Genomic DNA, 15,609 nt, shown 5'->3' on the forward strand with positions numbered 1-15,609 from the left:
GCTACTAATAGTATCTGAGGCCAGATTTCAACTTAGGAAGATGAGTCTTCCTGACTTCAGTATTGCCTCTATCATCTCACTGCCTCTCCCCGACCCCATCCCAATTGATAGCATATGTACTTAATTTAAATTACTTATTTAGTTTGACAAATTTAATTTGATTCCCTTAAAGACAATCTATTACCTATTAGAACCATAAGATTTAGAGTTGAAAAAAAACTCCTCTTTTTATTCTCCTATCCCTGAAAGATCTCCTCAGAGGAAATTGAGACTCAGATTAAGTGTCTAAAATCACAGAATATATAAGGAAGGTGATCATTGAGTATATAAGTAAATCATTCCACTCTTTTTTTAAAGTAAATGATAAGATCCTACACATAGATACATTTAACACATGAAATCCCACCTTTAGTTATTCATTAAGTGTGGAATAGACCTGTACATCTCCTTAGGAGGAAGAAATCTCAAAGATCTTAGCCATAGCCTATAGGGCCTATATAAAATCATTAAGGTAGCTAGAATTTGAGTAAGCAACAAATCAGGAAAAAGAATTCCAATCAGATCTTTAGGAAATAATGAGAGGAGAGTCCCTAAGTCTCTACCTCTTCCCTGGAGGAAGGACTTTACAAGCTTTGACAAGTTCAGAGCATTTGGACTTTTCCACTAGTGCCCCAGTGGTATCCCTAGAATAATAGCAGTTGATATCATTGTCTGACTTAAGAACCAAAAACAAATGGAACATGATGAAGGAAGGAAGATGCAAGATTTTTCAAAGAACCCAGCTAAAAGCTGAGAGGAACAGTTAGGGAGAAGAGCAAAATTACATCCCAGAGTTATAAGCACATTTGCTACATGTGCTATTTGGAGGGGGAATGTAAGTTCTTTTTAAAAAGCACTATATTATTTTTTGCCCAGTTATATGTAAAACTATTTTAGACACACAAATATGATGCATATGCCTAAATCAGAGAGAGTAAAAACAGAGAATGAATGTTTCTTTCATTCATTCATGAATAAATGAATATCAATGCAAAAAACTTTAATAAAACACCAGCAAGGGGACAGCTAAGTGGCTCAGTGGATCGAGCACCAGCCCTGAAGTCAGGAGGAGCTGAGTTCAAATCTGGCTTCATACACTTAACACTTCCTAACTGTATGATCCTGGGCAAGTCACTTAACCTCAATTGCCTCAGGAAAAATAAATGAATGAATGGATGGATAGATAGATAGATAGATAGATGAAATGCCAGCAAGTAGATTATAGGTGTATATCACAAGGATCATACACTACAACCATGTAGGATTTATATCAGGAAGCCTTCCCAATAAGATCAAGGATAGTGCTTTCCAATGACTTTACATAGGTACTACTTAGTATTTTAAGGAAAGCTCCATTTATTCCCCTCTAGTATTTTGAAAACTCTTGTCTTATATCTTCTTCAGTCAAGCTTATGACAAATCTTTTATTTGTGTCATAAAAGGAATTTGATAGAATTCTTTCTTTGCCTATTTTCCCAAATAGTTTATATAATATTAGGATTAATTGTTCTTTAAATGTTTGGTAGAATTCATTTATGAATTCATCTGGTCCTGCATTTTTTTTCCTAGGAAATTCATTGATAGGCTGTTCAATTCTATCTTTAAGATAAAGAATCCCATTTCTTTCTCTTGGAATTTATAATTTTATAAATACTCATCACTTTCACTTAGATTGTCAGATTTATTGGTATTTAATTGGCTTTAATTAATTCATTGGTAAAATAGTTCCTAAATTGCTTTAATTTCCTCTTCATTGGTGGTAAATTTACCCTTTTCATTTTCGATAGTAATAGTTTGGTTTTCTTCTTTCCTTTATTAAAATGATTAAAATAATGGTTTATTTGATTTTTTCCCCATAAAACCAACTTCTAATTTTACTTATTAGTTCAATGGTTTTCTTACTTTCAATTTATTAATCTCTCCTTTGATTTTTGGAATTTTTCAATTTGGTGTTTTACTAGAGATTTGAATTTTATTTTGAATTTTTAAAAGATTTATACTTAGTTCATTGATCTACCCTTTATTTTATTGATGTAAACATTCAGATATGAATTTTCCCCTAAATATTGATTTGGCTGTGGTCATTTTCTTTAATGAAATTATTGATTATGTCACTGATTTGCTGTTTGTCCTAATCATTGTTTGGAATTAGGTTATTTAGTCTACAATTAATTTTTTGTAAAACTTTTTATTTTCAAAATATATGCATAGTTTTCAACATTCACCCTTGCAAAATCTTGTGTTCCAAATTTTTTCTCCCTCCCTTCTCTCCATCCTTTCCCCTAGACAGCAAGTAATCCAATATATGTTAAACATGTGCAGTTCTTTTATACATATTTCCACAATTATCATGCTGCACAAGAAAAATCAGATCAAAAAAGGAAAAAAAAGAGAAAAAATGAAATGCTATCTAATTAATATTTAATATATGTTTACATGGCCCTTTAATGAATGTAATTTTTATTGCATTATGATCTGAAAATAAGGCATTTAATATTACTGATTTTCTGCATTTGTTTATGAGGTTTTTATGCCCAAATACATGATCAATTTTTTTTTTTGGTTTTATATGCCTCTGAGAAAAAGGCATATTCCTTTCTATTTCTATTCATTTCCCCCCACAGAGTTCTAACATTTCTAACTTTTCTAAAATTCTATTCATCTCCTTATTTTCTTTCTTGTTTATTTTGTGGTTAGATTTATCTAATTCTGAAAAAGGAAAGTGGAAGGGCCCTTGACTAGTGTAATTTTACTATTTTCTCCTGTAACTCATTTAACTTCTCCATAAAAATTTAGATGCTTTGAGGGCAACTAGATAGCACAGTAAATAGAGCACCAGCCTTAAAGTCAGGAGGACCTGAGTTCAAATATGACCTCAAATACTTAACACTTACTACCTGTGTAATCTTGGGCAAGCCCCCAATTGCCTCAGCCTCCCCCCTGCTCACCCCCACTCCCCCCAAAAATTAGATGGTCTGTTTTTTAGTGCATATATATTTAGTACTGATATTATTTCATTGTTTATGTTATCTTTTAGTAAGATATAATTTCCTTCTTTATATACATAAAGAATCTATTTTTTTGGCTTCTCTTTTGTCTGAGATCATAATTGATGTCCTGGCCTTTTTTACTTCAGCGGAAGTGTAATGTATTCTACTCCAGTCTCTTACTTTTACTCTGTGTGTGTCTTTCTGCTTCAAATATGTTTCTTGTAAACAGCTTATTGTTGGAGCATACTCATTTTAAATCCATTTTACTTCCAACTTTCATTTTGTGGGTGACTTTGTCCCATTCCCATTTATAGTTATGATAACTCTAACATATTTGTCCTGCTGTATGTGTTTTCTAAGTTTTCTATATATATTTTGTGGGATTGTATCACAGATTTTTTTTCTTTTAAAAATAGTAGTTATTGTTATGTTTAACACTGAAGTTGGCCATTAAAAAAAATGAACTGAGCTATCTATATGAAATGCTAGAAAGAGGAGTGAGAATCAAAAAGGGCTATATTTACAACAACCTGAAAATATGCAGAGAAAGAGGGGTTATTTGGGAAAAGGATGTGGAAAAGATACCATGAGAATAACAAGGTTAGAAAATTCCATTCAACATCCATGTATTGAACATCTACCATGTATAAAGCACTGTGTTAAGCACCAGGGCTCCAAAGATAAAAAGGTACATTTTCCACTTTTGACATGTTCCTAAATAAATATGATATAAGGTAGAATGTAATTGAAATAGAATTTGTTCTTACTTGTGTAACCATGTACTAAAAGCAGAGACCACTAGAAATGTAGAGGTTTTTTCCTTCAGCTGGAAGGTGAGATCAAATCATCCTGAGAGGGAAATGTTCATGGTCCTGCCCTGAGAATAATTAAGAGGTGATGGGTTCTGCTACCCCATAGATAACAGGAAAGCATGTGATATCTCTGATTACATTTTATTTAGCCTTCTCTTTCCTTTTCTGGGAGTATAGTCCAGTTTTAGTATAGAACAGTGAATGAGCAGTGAGATGTTTTTGTAAGCCTTAATTGGAACACCCATTCAATGGGGATAATAATATTTCATCTGAGTAAAGTGGCAGAACCAAACTTTTGTTTGGCATTGAAAGACCTTTATAATCCTTATATCTATTCCACATTTCCAGTTTTCTTAGATTATCCTCCTTACTCTTCCCCACAGAAGAGACTCCATTTTCTCACTCCAGACAATCTCTCTGGTTTTCACTCATACATGGTAATGTTCTCCCTCATCTCTGCTTCCTGACCTCTTTCAAGTTCTAACTGCCTTCTATAGGAAGCCATTCCCAATCTTTCTCAATTCGAGTGCCTTCTCTCTGTTGTATTTCCTTTTTATATTGTAAAAAAAAAAAAAAAAAAAAAAAAACTTGCTTGTATATATTTGCTTGTTTTCTCAATTAGATTGTGAACTCACAAAAATAGACTTTTTTGTGCCTATTTTTATATCCTTAGCAGAGTAAGTGCATCATAAATACTTATTATGTGACTGAGTCAGATTTGATGATCTTTTGAGATCCTTCCTCAACATACAATTACATAACCAGCAGTATTTAGTATGTTCACATATTCATAGATTTTAGACTCAAAGGAACCTTAGAAAATGTCTAGTCCAAACCTGTCTTTATACAGATGAGGAAAATGAGGTCAAGAGAATTTAAATAAATTGCTCAATGTCATACCAATGTTACATGGTAAAGAACTGTGATATCTTGATTAGTGGTATTCTTCTAGAGAATTAACTGAGATTTGCAAAATCCTGTGTGCTCCCTGTACCCAAGAAATTTATGTCTGGAGTTACAGACATAACTCTGAGTAGCACAGAAAACTGTGGAATGATTATACTATTCCTTTTTCTTTGTCCCTGATGCCAGTCATGGAACCCTGCACATGCCACTTAAACATCCTGAAACTCAAGTTTCCACATCTGCAAAATGGGGATAGGGATATATCACAGATATTTCAAACAAACTAAGCCAATGTAGTATTTACCCATAACTAATTGAGTCTGGCTCCCTAAACGATATTATTTGATAATCATAGGGGTAGTGGTGGAGCTTGAAGGCTATCCTTAGAGCCCTGAGGTATGCCTTTGTAACAACCACATTCTTGGGACCTAATTCAGTGCAAGTGGACACTGGGATTTTATTAACTTCAAATTCAATGTGATTAACACAAAATTCTCTCCAAAATATCATATTCTATCATTTTATAATACATTTAATAATGTGAATGCTCTTATTTTAAAATTTAAGGGAATTAAAAACAAGTTACATATGTATTCTATATTATTTCTTTAGCAAAGCAATCTACTATGTGCTGGAAAAAAAAAATCTCTCCTTTCTACCTCCTTCATTTTGAATACAATGAGTAAAGGCTAAAATCCCAGAGAGGATTGTAATACAGGAGATAAAATTACTATCTTTAGACTGGAGAAAATTGAGTTATCCTAGTGAATTCCGTTTGTATCTTAAAACACAAATCTGCTTTTGTGACTGGAGCTGAAACAGTTATACAGCATGTAGGTGACTTTAATCTTTAAAGTGCTTTGAAAGCACAATATATCATGAGTAGTCTAGGAACTTACTTTCTGAGGTTAAATTACTCTTTTAAAGAACTATATTTCAGTATTTAAATCCAAATGTAATATTAAGTACTTCATAGCTGTATATCAGAATAGATCATCTTTATTTCATTTTGCCTGGTCATTGTCAAGACTATCTGAAAACATCATTTGCAGAATTCACTTCTCATGCTTTACTATATTTATAAATTCTAATAGGTTTAGACTGCAAATTCATTTTAGAAATGGAAGGCTCCACTGTTCCATATGTTTCAACTGGGAATAAGGACCAGATTCTCAGACCAAACTCATTTGAGGACCATTATCTCATGACCACAATGACCACTTGTCATATAGGCTAACATCTTGTATTTATTTAGCAATTTTCTACTCTGTAGGTTTTCTTTTTACACAAGCATCTTTTATGTAAGTCCTCTATTAGAAACAAAATTCAACATGTTTGATCAGCTTCACTAGTCAGAGGATTTGCATTTTCTGATACTGAATTCACTTGGCTTCATCTACAAAAAAAATCAGAATTCTGAAATGTCTGGTTTCATAATGCTTGTAGAAAGTATCAAATTCTTGCAGCTCTCAAATTCTGTGATTGTGTATAATAATTAAGGTATTTGTTAAGTAGTAAAATGCTAAATCATTTAGGAATGTATCTGAATTTTTTAATATGCGTGGATCTTTTTTTTTTTTCACTGCAAATAATCAGCCAATAGTGTTACTGGATCTAGAGTTAGATTGCATCTCAGAGACTTAGGATTCATAGCAATTAGAGCTAAAAGGGCCCTAAGAATACATATAGTCCAAAATCTTCATTTCACAAACAAGGAAACTGGCCCAAGTACGTCAAGTAACACACAGGTAGGAAATGTTAGAGGTGAGTTTTGAACCCATGACCTCTGACTCCAGGATTTGTGGTCTTTTCATTGTCCCACATTGCTATTTATTTGCTATATAATCTTGAGCCAATAACTTAACATCTCTGAATTTCATCTGTAAAATAAGTAATATTTACTTCACTGGGTTGTTAGAATCAAAATGAAATAGCTTATAGAAAATTATTTACAGATTCCAAAATTTTCCATAAATATTGCTATTGCTTTATTTGCTATTTATTCCATAAATTTATAAATTTGCTATTTGCTAGAAGTTTTAAGTAGATTTGTATTCAGAAATAAGAAAAATAAATTATATGAATGATGTAGATAGCCAAATTGTTTCTTACCCAAATTTTTCCTGGTCTTTAGACAAAAATTCTCTTTTACATGGGAAAAGTCCATGTAATATATAGTAATGTAGTCATTCCAATAAATTCAATATTTTATCAGTTAAAGTGATTTGGTATTATTAAGACATTCTAATTGTTTTATAGAACTGATGAACTTCTGAATATGAAAATCATTAAGATTCAGTCTACAAATCTTTTGTTTATGGAAATTTAAAATCCATATGTTTAGAAAATTCTATTAGTAACATTTATAGTAAAATCTGGAAAATACTTTGTTTTGATGGACAAAGACCTTTCTTATTAATTCTTTTGAAAATATTCTTACTTCTGTGGAGCTGTGAATGTAAAAGGGTTTTTGTTTTTATTTTGTTTTTGTTTTCTTAGTTTAGGAGAAAAAGAAAGTTATATCAATTTCCTTCCTAGCATTTATTGATCAGATTTGCAGTTGAGTATGCAATATTCCATAATCCATGGTGATTATATAAGAATTATGTCCTTGACAGATCTTTTAGTAGAGGTAGTTGCTACATCTTACTACAATGAATCTTTGACATGGCTTAAATTGTCATTGTAAAAGTGGTTTATGTTTCTCCATGTACCAGCATTGTAACTGAGGGTTTTATTCCTAAAAAAAGAACTAAATTTTAAAAGTAAACAACGTGTTATTTAAAAAAAAAATAACCCCAGGGGGCAGCTAGATAGCACAGTAGATAGAACACCACCCCTGAAGTCAAGAGGATCTGAGTTCAAATGCAGCCTCAGATACTTAACATTTCTTAGCTGTATGAGATCCTGAGAAAGTCATTTAACCCCAATTTCCTCAGCCAAAAAAAAAGTAACAACTACAAATTTCTACAAACTACAAAAATCATTTACAATAATATCAAGTTATGCTACAGAACCTCAGTTGAAAAGTATCTCTGAGTCTGTCTTGTCAAATCCGTTTTGTTTGTTTTTATTTTAGTCATGTCTGACTTTTTGTGTCCCCATTTGTGGTTTTCCAGAACATCTATGCGCTGTTCAATCAAGGTACTGCTTTTAGTTTTATTCTTAGATAACATTTCAACAGCTAGTCATCTAACTTTGGCTCATGAATGGGAGGAAGAATCCACTACTTCTCATGGAGGAAAATTCTACTTTTGCATAGCTCTAACATTTAGGATGTTTCTCCTTTCCCTCAATCATAAATTTTCTTCTTTGCAAGTTCTCAATGATTCTGGTTCTACCTCAAGAGACAACCAGAACAAATTTATTTATTTATTATTAACATGACAGACTTTAAATACTTGAAGACAACTATCATGACCCTGCTAAATCATTCTTCTTCAGATTATACCCACTTTCTTAAACCAATCAGATTATGGCATAATATGACTTTCAAAATTCTGATTGCCTTCTTTTATACCCACTCTTGCTTATCAATAGAATGTAAACAGATAAACCTTATATATCTGATGGTGTTATGCTAACACACCATAAAATGAATATATAGCACATAGAATATGACTACTGCATTTGTTTAACCTATTTAGGAGATAATGTAATAGAAAATGAAGTCAGGAAATACTGGGTTAACATCTTATGACACATAACTGGCTATAGAGCAAGCAATAAGTGCTAATCCCCATCATTGGAAATTGCTCAGAGAGATGAAATTATAGGTACAGACCAAAATAATAACTCGTATATCTTTTGTCTCTGTCTTTCTCACTTAAAGTATTTGCCATGCAACAACTCTGTGAAGTGGAAGATTTCAAGTTGAAATCTTGGCTTTAAAAATATAGAAATATGGAGCAGCAGGAGAACAGAAAAAGAGAGAAATAGAGACAAAGACACAGAGACAAAGTCAGAGAGACTGAGAGATTGAGACTAACTCAGAAACAAAGGGACAGATAGAGAGAAAGATGGAGACAGAGACAGACAAACACACAGAGAGAAACAGAGACACACAGAGAGAAACAGGTGAAATAGTATTCCATCCTCCACCACATACTTGTAACCAAAAAAAAACTGAGAACAATGGACTGAATTCAGTTTGAATGAGACAGCCTTTCAGAGATCTTCCCTTTTCTCTTCAATCCAAGCAAATAAAAAAAGCAATGATTAACTGTCTACTTATTTCTGCCATGCAAGTAGATTAACTTCACTTTCCCCTTTACATTCTAATCCATTATTCTTGATACTTAAACTATTTTATCTTGCTACTCTCAGTTATTTGATTATTTGAAGAAAGTTGGAAACAAGGAATGTAGAGGTTGTTTGGAAAAATGTAGCAGCATCTAGCTTTGATCTCTGTACAAAAGCAGGCACCAGTGGGACATAGCTGTTAAGCAATAGAGTCCCCCAGGGAATTTACCAACCATTGGGACCTGACTGCTAATAATTTTTTTAATTAGTCCAAGATTGTAACTAGAAAAGATACATATAAATCATAGAGTTGCCTTTTTTTTTTTTTTTTTTTTGCTGAGGCAGTTGGGGTTAAGTGACTTGTTCAGGGTCACATAGTTAGGAAGTGTTAAGTATCTGAGATCACATTTGAAATCAGGTCCTCCTGACTTCAGGACTGGTGCTCTATCTCCTGCATCACCTAGCTGCCCCAAGTTGCTTATTTTTAAACCCAAGTGTTTTAAGGACTATGCCTAGGTGAAGGGGCCGGTCAATTCTCCAAGAGCCTCTATAGCTGTCAATCATAACATCTGAAGGAGTTGCAAAGCAGCATTTACTGACACAGGTATTGCTTGTGGACTGGGAATGAAATAAATTGGAGGCAGAGGGAAGAGGAGAGAGGTCAGACAACGCAACTGCTTCTCAGTAGGGAGGTCAGACAACGCAACTGCCTCTCAGGCTCCTTGTGTTATCATCATCCTTTCACATGAAGAGATCCATTCATGAAGAGGAGTGAGTTAGACCTCCAGCAGCCACTGGCAGGTGGCTACCATATCGCAACATAAATTCATTCTGAACAACCTGTATACATATATTATTCCTTAATAATCCCAGTAGCAAATGACAAAAAAAAAATTATGTTGCATGAGCTTTCCTGAGTTCCTCTACTCTTATATTAAATAAAATTTATCTTTGTATCTCTTGCTGTTGGATTTTGTTAGTGATGTATAAAAATGCTGATGATTTATGTGGATTATGTAAATGCTAGGTTCTGTGATTCTCACTTTCAGTATCTTTTCCAATGAATCCCTATTATCCTGATCTCTTGGGGGACAACAGTTTTAGGAAGGACCCTAACTTGGTTTTACCTCACACATGACTGAACTCTCCAGATTTTTTCTTCTCCTCACCTACTTCCTTCCTCACTTCTCTCTCCTGCTTCACTATATTTCCCATTAGTATGTAAACCCTTTGATAATACAGTGTTATTTATTTATATTTATATGCTCACAACTTAGCAGAGTGCTTTGCACTTTGTAAGTAATTAATAAATGTTCTAATTATCTATTTATCTGCCTATTTCATTATACCCTGAGTTTACCTACCTTCATGGTATATTATTTTATGTAAAAACTTAGAAGAACAATCCCCATTCTTTTTCCTTTAACCAGACTTGTGACTTCCTTAGAACAGTGAACTCCCAAGAAAGAAACTGCATCTATTGGCATTTGCTGTGCAACTTGTATTCTTTTTAAAATTTAAATTTAATAGTTTTTTTAAAATATTGTTTTAATTAAGCAAAAATCTACTTTTCAACTTCCTGTTCCACTTGTTCCCCTGAGTGAGAATATTAGAAAAACACACTCAATTACAAACATGCCAAAAATTTTTTTTAATTGAAAAAATTTCAAAAAAATTTCCCCTTAGATCATGTCCAAAAATTTTTTGCTCATTCAGCATTTTGGATCCTTCACCTTTCTATCATAAGGTATGCAGCAAGTTTTATCAATAGTACTCTGGAATTATGGTTAGTCGTTTATGATGTTAAGAGATCAGCACAATAATTTTCCATCACATTCCTGTACCATCAACCATTCATCCATTCTCCAATTTATGAGTATTCTTTCAGATTGCCCTTCTTTGCTATCCCAAAGAGCTACAAATATTTTTATGCATCTTTAATAGTTGGTATGCATCTCTCCCTTAATCTACTCTTCCTTTCCCTGAAATGTAATTTTTTTACCCAACTCTGTGCAGGATCTCTTCCTTCTCTTTGCCACTTCAAAGAAGAATGAGATTCAAGTGTGAGCTCTCCTACTTCACCCCTTCCTACTTGTTTGTATAGATGTCTATATGCATATTCTGATTATGTGAAATCATTTTCCTTAACCTTCTCTCCTCTCCTCAACCCCTGCAATGTATTCCTCTTTTTTTCTTTTTCCATTTTTTCATAAGATCATCAAGACGGAACAGAACTACTTTCAGACCTGGTCTAATTGAACTCCCTCTATGATTTCTGATCATGATGATAATACATCATCTCGCCATATTTAAATATTTAAAGTTTTCCTCTTTTAGTTCTTTATCAGTCATTCATGGTTACTTTTTTATGTTTTTCTTCATTCTTGTGTTTAAACTTCAAGGTTTCTATTGCAATTTTGGTCTTTTCATTAGGAATGTTTATAAATCCTCCATTTCTACCCATAGTATTACAGCAGAGTCTACAAACTCTAGGCTACTGAGTATAATTTCAATTTCTGGGAAATTTTTACAACACATCATTAAAAAGGTGTTGAGTGAGTTTCTAAAAGGTAAATGGAAATTAAGTCAGCATGACTTTTATCAAGAACAGATTATGGTAATCTAATTTTCTTTTTAGACAGGGTTGCTAAACTCATAGAAGATGGGGATGCTGAGAGTATAGTTTACTGATATTTCAGCAAAGCATCTTCCGTTATTCTTGTGGAGAAGATGGAGAGATACCAATTAGGCCTTTTTGTAGTATATACGTTATGTAATCCATTAAATTGGTTTTTATTTATATCTGTATTTCCAGTATTTAGCACAGTGCCTGGCACATAGTAAGTGCTTAACAAATGTTTATTGATTTATTGAGAGATTATAAAGTTAGATCAATTCAGATTATTCTAGGTATTTGTGCATGGCCATGTGCTTTTTAATATATCAGTAACTAGATCAAAAAGAGAAATACCATTGTGATGGGAGCAATATCTTAATCCTTAATAATTTAGGCTAGTTTTTCCTAAAAAATATTAAGACATTTCTCAAGATTTGATTGTCTCAGGGGACTAAGGTCTTAGACTACTTAGCAACCATAAGGAGCATCACTTATCTGAATTAACTCAAAGTGTCCTTAGTGGCCATTCTTTTTGAATATCCTTATTCTACTATGGCTAAGTAAATGGTTTTGTTGTTGTTGTTGTTGTTGTTGTTGTTGTTGTTGTTGTTGTTGTTGTTGTTGTTGTTGTTAACTGTTGAATGAACACAACATATCATGACATTCCAATATAAAACCTAAACTGCCAAGGGACAGGCCTGAATCAGGCCCTGCTCAACACAACTTGATAATTAACTTTGCAGATGACAAAAAGCTGGAGAGAACACATAATATAATGGATGACATAGAATCTAAAAAATCTTGTCAAGAATAAATTTAATAGAATGAAATTAACAGGAATAAATGTAAAGTCTTACACTTAGTTACAAAAAGTCAGCTTAGAAAATTTGAGATTGCAGAGACATAATTAAATAGCATTTTCTTTGGAAAAGTTCCAAGTGTTTTAGTGGACTGAATATGAATTTTCAATATGAATCAGCAGTATGAGGTAGTAGCCTAAGAAGCTAATATCTTGGGTTGCATTAAAAGGAATGTAGCTTCCAGGAATAAAGGCATATTAGTACATTGCTATTACCAGATGTCATTCCAATCAATCCTGATCAATTCAAGAAGACATTGAAAAGATAGAGAGTGTCTAGGCAAACCAAGATAGTAAAATGCTTTAAGTCCATGAACTATCAACATGGGTTGAAAAACTGAGTGTGGTTAGTCTGGAAAGAAAATGTTCAAGAGGAACATAATAGTTTTCTTCAAGTATTTGAAGGGCTATCATTATGGAGGAAGGACTAATCTTGTTTCATTTTATCCTAAGAGAAAGGGTGGAAAGTACACTAGAAAATTTGAATTTGAAGTCAGGACTTCCTGATAATTAGACTTTTCCAAAAGTGGAATTATTTGCCATGAGAAGCAGTGAGTTCCTTCTTAAAGCTTCAAACAGAAGCTAGATGATTACTTAGTCAATATGTCATAGTGAGTTTTCCTTTTGTGTGTGTATGTTGGTCTAGGTAACCACTGAGGTCCTTCTAACATTCAAATTCTGTGACAGACTGAATTAGAACTTTTTATAATTTTTTGTTTCATTAAAAGAAATCGAATCATTATTTAAATATACATATATATATGTTTTAATGTGTTTATTACCAAAAATCCTCATTATTGAAAATGACAAAGAAGGATCTTTGTTTTGAGGGATATTTTTATAGAAATCAATTTTTTTATTTGTTTTACATGGAATTTTAATAACCAGTTATTTGAATAAATATATCATTCTCTTTAATAATTAAAAGTATGTTAGATGTTATTTAATCATGGATTAGAAAGTTATACTCACATTATGTTTTTTTTTTTTTTTTACTTCATTTTAACTGACTTTATTTTCACATGTTTCTTTTTTTTTATTTTTTTTTTTATTTTTTCTTTTTTATTTTATTTTTTTTTTTAATTTTTTATTTAATAATTACATTATATTGACACTCATTTCTGTTCCGATTTTTTTCCCCCTCCCTCCCTCCACCCCCTCCCCTAGATGGCAAGCAGTCCTTTATATGTTGGATATGTTGCAGTATATCCTAGATACAATATATGTTTGCAGAACCGAACAGTTCTCTTGTTGCGTAAGGAGAATTGGATTCAGAAGGTATAAATAATCCGGGAAGAAAAACAAAAATGCAGATAGTTCACATTCGTTTCCCAGTGTTCTTTCTTTGGGTGTAGCTGCTTTTGTCCGTCATTTATCAATTGAAACTCAGGTCTCTTTGTCAAAGAAATCCACTTCCATCAAAATATGTCCTCATACAATATCGTTGTCGAAGTGTATAATGATCTCCTGGTTCTGCTCATTTCACTTAGCATCAGTTCATGTAGGTCTCTCCAAGCCTCTCTGTATTCATCCTGCTGGTCATTTCTTACAGAACAATAATATTCCATAACATTCATATACCACAATTTACCCAGCCATTCTCCAATTGATGGGCATCCATTCATTTTCCAGTTTCTAGCCACTACAAACAGGGCTGCTACAAACATTTTGGCACATACAGGTCCCTTTCCCTTCTTTAGTATTTCTTTGGGATATAAGCCCAATAGAAACACTGCTGGATCAAAGGATATGCACATTTTGATAATTTTTTGGGCATAATTCCAGATTGCTCTCCAGAATGGTTGGATTCGTTCACAACTCCACCAACAATGCATTATACTCACATTATGTTAAGGACCATGCCTAATGAAGGGGCAGGTCAATTCTCTGAGAGCCTCCACAGCTGTAAATCATAACATTTGAAGGAGTTGCAAAGTAGCCTTTAATGCAGATGTTCCTTGTGGATTGGGAATGAAATAATTTGGAGGCAAGAGGGAAGAGAGAGGTCAGAGAATGTAATTGCTTCTCAGTCTCCTTGTATCATCATCATTCTCCTCCCACATGAAGAGATCCATTCTACAGGTCTGAGTTAGACCTCCAGCAGCCACTGGCAGGTGGCTACCATGTTGCAACATTAGAATTTAGAATACTGAAAGAAAATTTTATTTAAAAAATTCTTTGAGTAAAAATTAAATATACATATATATATATGAAAGTAGACAGACAAAGATTGGAGAGAGAGCTTTACCTGCCCATGAACAATAAAGATTTCTCCAATTATTTAAATCTGAAAAAAAGAGAAAATTTTATTTGATCATAAATAAAATTTTTGTTTTTTCAGATATAAATAAGCTAAGGTGATTGAACTATATTTCTAAGATCATTTCTGGATCAAAAATTAAATTATTTTAATATAGTGCTCCATTAAAGTGAATTTAGAAGTTTAGAAGATTCTAAAAAAAGCCCTATGATGATTTGTTCCTAAGAGAGATATTATTCCTGATTGGTAAAGAAATTTTCCGAGAGAAAAGCTGAGGACATATCAGAGAGGAGAAAAAGGAGAAGTAGATGTAGTGAGAGGGTAATGGATTTCAGTGAATGGGAGACAATCTCTCTGCAGAGTACAGGCATTTATGGGGAAAGCATCACCATATGTTCCATGATTATTAGTCTCAATCCCAGAGAACTGACAATCCCACAGAATTGGTGAAACCATTTTCTCCTAGGCTGAGGCAAAATTTTTATCTTTAGGCTGAGGCAAAATTTTTATCTTCTCCAAAGTCACAAAACCTCTGCCTGACTCTTATATGTCCAATTGCCCAAAATATTCTGTATATTTTCTCTGGTACAATTTGGTTGATTACTTTAAAAGCATTTGTTATTCATCCTTGGCTTTTGTCAAGATTTGGTAGAAGGAGAGCTAAACTGACCAAATGTAAGTTGGAAGGAAGTAACCTTCCCAATCTGGAAGGGACTGACTAAATTCTTCCTGAGTGCCTATTAGGCAAAGTGGCTTTTTTATCCTGAATCTCCAAAGATCATTTTACTACAAATACTTGAATTGTAATAGATATGTCTAGTCTAGTGATCCACTTGAAAGAGGAGAGAAGGATCATGTAATAGAAAAGGAAAATGACAACTGCT

General features: G+C 33.0%; 1 protein-coding gene across 8 annotated transcripts in view; it reads left to right on the top strand.

The window, feature by feature from the left end:
- BICD1 (BICD cargo adaptor 1) overlaps window positions 1–15,609 on the top strand; it is a 262,487-nt gene that overhangs the window by 123,813 nt on the left and 123,065 nt on the right. The window lies entirely within an intron of this gene.

The sequence above is a fragment of the Antechinus flavipes genome, chromosome 5, assembly GCF_016432865.1.
Source record: "Antechinus flavipes isolate AdamAnt ecotype Samford, QLD, Australia chromosome 5, AdamAnt_v2, whole genome shotgun sequence".
In the NCBI taxonomy this organism is placed as follows: domain Eukaryota; kingdom Metazoa; phylum Chordata; class Mammalia; order Dasyuromorphia; family Dasyuridae; genus Antechinus; species Antechinus flavipes.